The sequence below is a fragment of the Carex rostrata genome, chromosome 3 (genome assembly GCF_964058835.1).
Source record: "Carex rostrata chromosome 3, lpCarRost1.2, whole genome shotgun sequence".
NCBI classification, from domain to species: Eukaryota; Viridiplantae; Streptophyta; class Magnoliopsida; order Poales; family Cyperaceae; genus Carex; species Carex rostrata.
This window is the reverse complement of record NC_135920.1, coordinates 2560213-2570673: the sequence shown is the minus strand read 5'-3', so window position 1 is coordinate 2570673 and position 10461 is coordinate 2560213.

Here is a 10461-nt window from a genome sequence, read left to right as displayed (position 1 = left end):
CTTCCTATTGTCCTTCGCAAAGAATCACGCACCTGTACCAGATATCCCCTCAATCGCTTTTGTACCTATGCAGCCTTATCCACTGATCACCGTGCCTTTACTGCCAGTCTTGACAGTTACTCTGTTCCTAAGAATGTGGCAGAGGCTCTGCAACATCTAGGGTGGTTTAGTGCTATGCAAGAGGAAATGTCGCTCTGTGGAAAAATGAAACTTGGGATCTCTGTCCTCTCCCTCCTAGTAAACAAGCAATTGGTTGCAAGTGGGTCTTCACAGTTAAAGTTCATCCTGATGGGTCCCTTCATCGACTTAAAGCTCGGTTGGTTGCCAAAGGTTACTCTCAGTCCTATGGCATTGACTATGATGAAACATTCTCTCCTGTGTTCGCATCTGCATGGCTTTGGCTGCCACTCGTCACTGGCCATTATACCAACTCGATGTCAAGAATGCCTTTCTCAATGGCATCCTTGAGGAGGAGGTATATATGACTCAACCACCTGGGTTTATTGTTCAAGAGGAGCTATCTAAAGTTTGTCGCTTGCGAAAATCCTTGTATAGTCTCAAGCAATCTCCTCGAGCTTGGTTTAGGCGTCTATCTCAAGCTCACAGTCATTTCGGCATGACCAAGAGTGCCAATGATCACTCAGTGTTCGACAGGCACTTGAAGGGAAAGACCATAGTGCTAGTCGCATATGTGGATGATCTCATCATTACTGGTGATGATGACGACGAGATCTCCACTTTGAAGAAGTTCTTGAGCGAGCAATTTCAGATTACCGACCTTGGCAAACTCAATTACTTTCTCGGCATTGAGGTATTGTGATCTCGTGGCAAGCTTCTCATTTGTCAAACGAAATATGTACTAGATATGCTCTCAGAAAGCGAGTTGCTTGGATGCAAACCTGTTGATTCGCCGATGGTTCCTGAGAGCTATTACATGATCTTGAGAGATATCGAAGACTGGTTGGTAAGTTGAATTACTTGACAGTTACTCGGCCTGGCATTTCTTATCCAGTTAGTGTTGCGAGTCAATTCATGTCGGACTCTCGCACTACACATTGGGATGCTGTTGTTTGGATCCTCAGGTATCTCAAGGGTTCTCCAGGGAAATGGTTAGTATATTTTGACCAGGGACATAATAGGATAGCAGGCTTCACTGATGCTGATTGGGCAGACTGTCCTACTAGTTGGAGGTCCACTACTGGAGTCTGTGTCTTCTTTGGTTGGAATTTGATTTTCTGAAAGAGTAAATAGACTGTTGTGGCTCGATCAAGTGCAGAGTCAGAATACCGTGCAATGGCAAACACTTCCTGTGAGCTAGTGTGGACAAAGCGTTTGCTCAACGAACTAGGTGTTCACCACGATGGTTTGATGACATTATACTGTGACAACCAAGCAGCAATGCACATTGCCAAGAATCAGGTCTTTCATGAGCGAACCAAACACATCGAGGTAGATTGTCACCTTGTTCGGGATTTTGTCAGAGGCACAACTTCACACCCTCCATACATTCGACTAAGTCATGTTCGAACAAATCTTCAGCTCGCAGATATTCTAACCAAGCTACTTCGGAAAGCACACATTGATAGTATATGTAACAAGTTGGGCATGTTAGATGTATATGCTCCAACTTGAGGAGGAGTGTTAAAGGAAAGAAATAATAGTAATAATAACTGTAATTAGGTAATAACTGAAATTAGGTAATAGTTGTTATTTCTTATTCTAGATTTCATTTTGTCTATATATTTGTACATAATGATTTATTGGAAAATACATAAATTTCCACTTTCAGTGTTTACTGTTAAAGATGCAATTAATTAATTCCTTTATTTGCTATTGAGAAACATTACACCATTATGTTGCTGTGACTTTTCGTTTTTACCAAACAGGGAAAAGAAAAGTTAGATATTTTACTAGATGCATCTGTCTGTTGTCTTTTTTTTCTTTTTCCTTTCTGCAACATTTTGAGCAAGAAAAAAAAAACATTTGAATCACGATTGCTGGTCCTTTATTTACTGTTAAAAATCTACGACTACTTTTGTTATGGTTTCTCTTTTTCTTTTGAAGTTCCACCTCCATTTTTTATGATTCATTAATTTTATTTGTTAGTTTTAATTTAGTCTTTTCAAGAGCCAGTTGTAGTCGCGATAGGAATGGGTTCAAAGGTTTTCGGACTATATTTGATCGAGGGCTATCTACAGTCCGATATTTATCATTTCTTGATCTTATCAAGTTGCATTTTTTGTGACTGCTCTGTTATCTCTACAGTATCGGTCCCGAAGATTTTGAGGTTCAGGGCGGAAGAAAATTTTAGCCCTTAATGACGGTTAAATTTATGTATACACTTATTAGAGGTCTATAGTGAATTTTTTTTTCGATTAATTGCCCGATTATTCTTAATTATTCTCAATTATTCCGTTTATTTTCGTTTGATCGTCCGTTTATTTTTAGTTATTCTCATTTATTTTCGTTTATTCCAGTGAGTATTTATTTTTATATTGTTTTTTTTGTGACTGTGTGATAATAAGTTTCATAAATCATATATTGCAATTTTATTCGGCCATTTTTATTAATAACCCAAAAAAAAAAGTTTTTTACAAAAATAACCTCAAAATCTAATTTTTTTCAAATATAACCAAACCGCCAGGGTTGCTGGCGGTCCACTTCTATAGCGGACCGCCACTATTCCTGGCGGTCCACTTTTTTTTTTTTTTTATTTTTATTTTTTTTTTATTTTAGAGATCTGATTTTTTTTCTTAATATTTTCATTTGTGAAGTTTTAGTTTTTTTTTTGTTTAGGGTATTTGTCAAAAAATTAAGGACTTGGCATTTATTAAAATTTTAAATTTCAAGTTCTGACAGCTTGGGCGGTCCACTAGGGACCAGACCGCCAGTATCCTTGGCGGTCCGCTAGCTGTCTTATAAGCATGCTTTCTCTCTCTCTCCAGCACACAGTCTCATTTGTTAAACCACAGAGAAGAAAGAGAGAGCGATTTTGAAGCGATTTTAGGCGATTTAGAGGCGATTGCTACAGGTATTTTATTTTTTATTTAATTATTTTCTGTTTAATTTTTAATTAATAATTATTATACCCGCAGTATGTAAATACTATAAATTAGTCTTTAATTAATATTATAATTAACTTTTAAATTGCAAAAAATAATGAATCTATTATACTGTAATTCTTATGAATTTTTTTTTTAAATGTAGTTTGTTAAGGAAAAAATGCTGGTTGCACTGTACGTGGGCGGTAAGCTAACTAAGGGTGTAGAGGGCGTGTATTACTCGAAAGATGCCTCATTCGGCTTGCAGGTTAATGAAAGAACCACATTTATTGAACTTAAGCAACTAGTATACGAAAAGACTGGTGTAAACCCCAACCGGTATGACTTAGAATTGGCTACCCGAATTGACACACAACGGGCTGGGGCGGGTAAACCTTACTTTGTGAGTTTTCCTATAACAGATTAGGAGTTGTGGAAGGCTGTGTACCAACAATTTGAGTCTAGGGGGGTCACGATGATAGACTTATATTCCAGGAGGGTTCCCCAGGCCGGGGCTAGACCTTTTAGTGCGGCTGAGGCTGGACCTTCTAGGGCTCCCCCTGTTGGACCTTCAGGTTATGACAATTCGGCTTATGACAGCCAGGGGTACCACCACTCCCCTCATGACAGCCAGGGGTACCACCACTCCCCTCATGACAACCAGGGGTACCACAGTCCCTGTTATGACAACCCGGGGTACCAAAACTCCTGTGAGTTTACTGAAGTTGTACCACCACCACCACCACCCAGACAGGCACCCATAATCCCTACATTTCCAGCTATACCAGAGTCAGTACCGATACAGTTATCCGTTAATCGAAATGATACTAATATTGATGTTGATGCTATTGATGCCATACCGGAAAGAGAAATGGAAACTGGAGATGAATACCAAGGAATTTGGGAATCTGATGACTTATCAGATGGTGATGCAAATGTACCAGGTTTGTCCAGGGAAGAAAAATTCCCAATCAGGGGTTGAGGGAATAGGCATCCTGTCGCCACATTCAACGATACCACAGCTTTTGAAGAGGCTGACATTAGTTTCTTTGGTCCTCGTGTTGTATACAATCGTGAACTTGCCCCAGGGCAACTTTATACCAACATAGATGAACTTGTAAAGAAAATCCATGAGACTCATGTTCACGGCAACTGGGAATGTATATTACAAAAAAGGGAATCAAAAAGATTGGTTGTGATATGCAAAAATGCCCCTCGTTGCGAGTTTCGCCTTTATGCAACCCCTACGGGTTCGGGGGAAGCATGGATAATTAAAAAGTGTGAATCACCTCATACATGCAAGTCTGCGTCCACAAGGACAGACCATTCAAATCTGACAGCATCACTAATTGCCGATGCAATTGAGGCAGACATTAAGTTGGACCCATCGATGAGCATCAAGGCGGTGGCTATGGCCGTCAGACACAAATACATACATGTAATTCCAAAATATAAGAGGTTGTGGAGAGGTCGTGAACTTGCAATTTGCATAATATTCGGTAGTTGGAAGGATTCATACAACTATCTGGCACCATTGCTCCAGGCCATGGCAAGTACAAATGTTGGCACTGTATTTCAGCGGTGACATGGCCCCATTTATGACAGTAATGGAGTACTAATAGAGGGAGTTCAACAATTCAAGGGCATAGCATGAGCTTTTGGTCCTTGTATCCAAGCTGTGCCATTCATCAGACCCGTTATCAGCATTGATGCATGCTTCATGTCTGGCCGTTACGAGGGGAGGCTACTGATAGCATGTGCATATGATGCTGAGAACCAGTTGTTGCCTTTGGCATTTGCAATTGTTCAGAAAGAGGATGGTGAGAACTGGGGATTCTTTATGCAGTTTTTAAGAAGACGGGTGATTGGGCCAACAAAGTTTTTCTCTGTAATATCAGACCAGCACAAAGGAATAAAATATGTTTTTGATCGGGAAGAATACGGTTGGTCAACACATACTGGCGAGTGTGTGCACAGGTTGTGTATGCAACACGTTGCGGAGAACCTTAGCAAGGCAACCGGACACGATACATGGGTCCTAGAAACATTTAGACGTAATTGCAAAAAGAAGAAGCCGAGAAGGGTGGAAGAGATGAGTAGAGAATTTGCAAAGGTATGTGTTTGTTAATTGTTTACATGTCTTATTGTACTTCGTGGACATATTTTTATTTTTATTGTTTACTTATATTATTTTATTTCCTTATTTATATGTAGTATATGCCGAAAGCAAATCTCTACTTAATGAAGGTGGGCAAAAATAATCCCAGAGATGTCCAAGAGCCACCAGCATACGAGAAAATATATCAAGCACGTGATGGAGGTTACCGTTGGGGAATTATGACCACCAACGGTTCTGAATCGCTGAATGCAGTCTTCAAGGAGAGCCGGACGTTGCCTGTGGCTGCAGTTGTAGAAGACACTTTCTACAAGTTAAATACCTGGTTTCAGGAACGGCGTGCTAAGGCCGCAGAATTAATAAGGATGAACCAGTCATTTTCAACAAGGGTGGAGGAGAAACTAAGAAAACACAGGAACAAAGGTGCAACTATGACTGTGATCCCGATGGGTAATGATGGTACAGAATTCGAAGTGCACAATCCAAATGAGTACGTTCCTTCTAGCCGTAGACCAGATGGCACTATGGAGTTTGTGAAGAGGGCTTTCAAGTACGTAGTGCAATTCCGAGAGGAAAGAGAGGTGACCTGTACATGCCAAGGACCCCAACTAACACAAATACCTTGTAGTCACGTGATGGCGGTATGCCGAGTGAGAAACTTCTGCGAGGATCACTATGTCGCTGACATGTATCGTACCGATTACCTTGCTTCTACTTGGGGTGGATCTTTCCATTCTTATCCTAACCAGCATGAGTGGTCTGCGTATGTCGGTGATAGAATACCTCCTTCAGAAGGATGGATAAGGAAGGGGAGGAGGAGACACAAACGTGCTATAATGACCATGGACGAGATGGGTGGTAGGAGGCCATCGGGAAATCAGGCTCGTCGTTCCGTTTCTGACAGGCGCAGGGCAGGTATGTAGCATTTTTCGGAATTAATTTATGATTTTATTATATTAATAACTGAATTCTGTTGTTATGTTCAGATGCCATAAACGAACACAATGAAAGAGAAAATGCGAGAGTTGTTGCTGAAGCAACTGGTAGAACACAACCACCTCTTGCGACCCAATCATCTAGTAGCCAAGGGTCTACAAGTACTGCTGCTCCTGCAGCTGACACCAGAAAATCTTCTCGTCTATTGGGTCTATTCCGATGTCGTGAAAGATGAACTTATTATTTTGCTTAGGTGAACTAAGTTATGAATATTTGTAAACTTCAGTTGTATCGTTGAACTTTAATTGTATTTGTGAACTTATTATTCCAACGTCGTGAAAGATACGTTGTAATTTCATAAGACCATTTCGATGTAAAGCAGAAAAAACATAAAAACCAACATGAAATATAAAATAAAACTGCAATCATAATAAAGAGCTACAGTCCAAAATACATCATAAAAAAACTGCAATCATAATAAATACATCATAAAAAAACTGTATATGTATATATGTATGTTTATGTGTATGTGTATATGTATGTATGTATATATGTATGTATGTATGTATGTATGTATGTTTGTATATATGTATATATTATACATATATTATAAAAACCGAAAAAAAAGACCAACAAGCTGTCAGAACTTGAAATTTAAAATTTTAATAAAGACCAAGTCTTTAATTTTTTGACAAATACCCCAAATACCCTAAAAAAAAAAAAAAAAAAAAAAAAAAAAAGTGGACCGCCAGGAATAGTGGCGGTCCGCTATAGAAGTGGACCGCCAGCAACCCTGGCGGTTTGGTTATATTTGAAAAAAATTAGATTTTGAGGTTATTTTTGTAAAATTTTTTTTTTTTGGGTTATTAATAAAAATGGTCGAATTTTATTTGTATTTGGCTATACATCTAATTTTTTTATATATGTTTTTTCTTCTTACTTATGTTGAATTAATTGAATAATTCCTCTATTATTTATATATCATATATTTTTCTTACTTATTGATGTAATTTTTAATTAGTACAACATGTTTATATATTAAATTAAGTTGTTATTACAAACTAAATTTAGTGATTTTATGTTGGAATGTTTCACGTCCTTCAAATAATTTATTATTATTGTTTGAAAACGCTTCATTCTCGAATTTATTTTTTCATTGAATAAATGTGTTACTTACATATATAAAGTGCGTGTGTATTGTTAAGTGTAGTGTCAAGTTATAATAATAAAACTAAGTTAAATTAAGTTTATTTGAAAAGTTTGATGAGTTAAATAAATTATGAATATATACACATAATTTTAATAAAAATACAAAATTAATTGTACGCATAATTCTAATTAATCGGCCGCATACTAATTAATCGCTCGACATCATCCCGTCCTTTCGACAAGCGCATACTGTTATTTACAATACTGATATATACAATTATTTTATTGATGTGTCTGTTGATCATACCTATTTATAGAAAAATTTAGACCCTTTATATATTCAAAGTTTGAGCTCTAATATTTTATTTATTTTTTATATATACAATTTTTTTTAATATATGTAATATATATATATATATATATATATATATATATATATATATATATATATATATATATATATATATAATATAGAGGTGGGCTGCGGTGAGTTGTGAAGTAAAGCGACTATTTTACTTCATGCTCAAATTTTGCGATTTTAAAGTTCAAAACGTCGATCCGAACCGTTCATCTTGTTCTCCATATTGAAATGTGCTTGGAGACCAAATTTTGCATTTTTTTGGAATTTTTTTACTATTTATTAAGCAATTTTGAAAGTTGCTGATCTGATGGTCCAGAAAATTTTACTGTTTTTTACTGTTCACAGCAAAACAGCAATTTTAAAAAATGCTAAATAAATAGTAAAAAAATTAAAAAAATATAAAATTTGGTCTCCAAGCACATTTCAATATGGATTAAACATCTAACGGTTCGGATTGGTCATTTGGACTTTCAAAATAAAAATACGGCGTGAAGTAGAAACGCGTTTTATTTCGCAACTCACCGTAGCCCATCTCTCTCTCTCTCTCTCTATATATATATATATATATATATATTGGACTCTTTCAATCTTGAGACCTGGAGTCACACTAGCTGCACAGCACCAGGATCGGCGTTGTATCTCTATATTTGAGTAATTATACAACCAAGGTTCTGAAACTCGGAATCGGAATCGGATTTTTAACCGCCGAGTCAGAATCGGATGAATCGGCCGGAATCGGAAGAATCGGATCGGTAACTCGGGTTTTTTTGGCAGAACCCTTGTTTTGTAGCCAAAAAATAGGAAAAAATTGATAAAAATAATTTGTAAAAAACCTATGTTAATTAAGACAATATTACACTCACATAATTTACTACTTATATAATGTATTACAAACATTACAAATAGAACACACTTAAGAAAGAAAATTCGTTACCATCGTGAAACTTAAGAAAGAAAATGAACCAAATTAATTCAATTCGTGAAAATAAATAAATATATTGAGTTCTAATTAGGAGAATAAAAATACAAATCTCTCATACTAATAAAAATTATAAAAGTTACAAATCTCGTACTAATAAAAATTATATAGCCAAATTAGATATTTATATGCATATATGAATATTATAACGAAAATTTTCTTTTCAAACCAATTTAGTTGGAAACCCCATTTTAATTCTGGATTTGTCTTAACCCTTGGATCTCATCATAGCACGGATCTTGAAGTCATCTCAACCTTTGATTTTGAATTAGATGAGTTCATATTGAAATTCTGAATTTTTTTGAACTTTTGGATTAAATCAAGCACAAATCCTAAAGCAATCTCACCCTTTGATCTTTGAATGGAATTGAAAATGGGGAATAAGCTCCATTTGAGTTAAAATTTCGGGTCCATGACCCCTTTCTCTTTTTCTTTCTCTGCCGACGGGCCCCACAGACCCCTTCTTCCTTTTCAGTTCTCTTTCTCCCTTTCACGCAAGAGTGGTCTCTCACTCTCTCCTTCTCTGCTACTGAGCACAAGGCCCACTCCGCCTTCCCTCTCTCTTTTTTCCTTCCTGCCAGGAGTAAGAAACGACGGGATTTGATTTCCCCGCTCTCGCCTCTATGCCGTTCGAGGCTACGAGTCCGTCTCATTGGCTGTTGGCAGAATCGGCCGATTCTACACTGTTCAATCCGTTTTTCCGAAATCGGGCAAAATCGGGCAAAATCGGGTAAAACTCGGCTGACTCGGCCGAAAAAATCGGAAAACTCAGCTGACTCGGCACTGTTCATCCGAGTTTTGCCGAAAAACTCGCACGGGCGCGAGAATCGGGTAAAACTCGGCCCGGACACCGCCGATTCCGAGTCGACTCGGCCGAGTCAACTCGGAATCGGCCGATTTTCGGAACCATGTATACAACCTCGTTCTCTCGAGTGCTCTGTTATTTCCTCAACCCGAGAACAAACGAAGGCGAGAAGGGCAGTTAAATTTTTGCTGGTGTTTATTTTATCTATTTCAAATAAAAAGTTCTATCTCATTAAAGGAGGATACATCATTAAGATACTGCTTAACTGATATTTCAGGGAATTGGATACTGCAAACGGATTGGATAGCGGTAAAGCCATATCCGTATCCGCTTTTATTTTCTGGATATAGATATAGATTGGATATTTGACGGATAAAGATCATATATTTGTGTGTATGTGTATATATAGAGAGAGAGGGGTTGGTTAATATCAAAACGTTTGTTTCTAGGTCATGGAACAAATGATTCAGTTTTTACATTTTTAAAGTTCAAATAGTCGATCCAAACCGTTTAACATTCAATATGTACTAAAATATGCTTAGAGACCAAATTTTACATTTTCTGAATTTTTTTTTACTATTTATTAAACCAGTTTTAAAATCACTATTTTCAATGCATACCTAAAATCTGCACCACGGTTTTACCCATATTTGCAAATTTGTGAACAAATTCATTCTCTTCCCTGTTAACATGAACACACCTAAAATCTGAGTTTCTATTCAACTCTAGCCATGCTTCATAACCTCCATTTGGGCTTGCAATTCAAAGGCGCACCTGCCTTCCGTTAATGAGATTAATTACCAGTTGCAGGGAATGACTTTAAACAACCAAACAATTGAAACCGTTATACTTCTCTGAGTGATATGTTTACATATCAAATTTATAAATGTTTGACTTAATTTAGTATAAAGTTAGGTGATAAAAAAAAATTACAAGTTAATTTTAATCTATTGATTTTTCATTCCTTGCAACTGGTTGTCAACAAATTTTTGTTGTAGCGGCTTTGATTAGAAAAAATAAAAGTTGTTGTCTGCCATTTAAGATTGTTGTAGCGGCTTTGATTAGAAAAAAAAA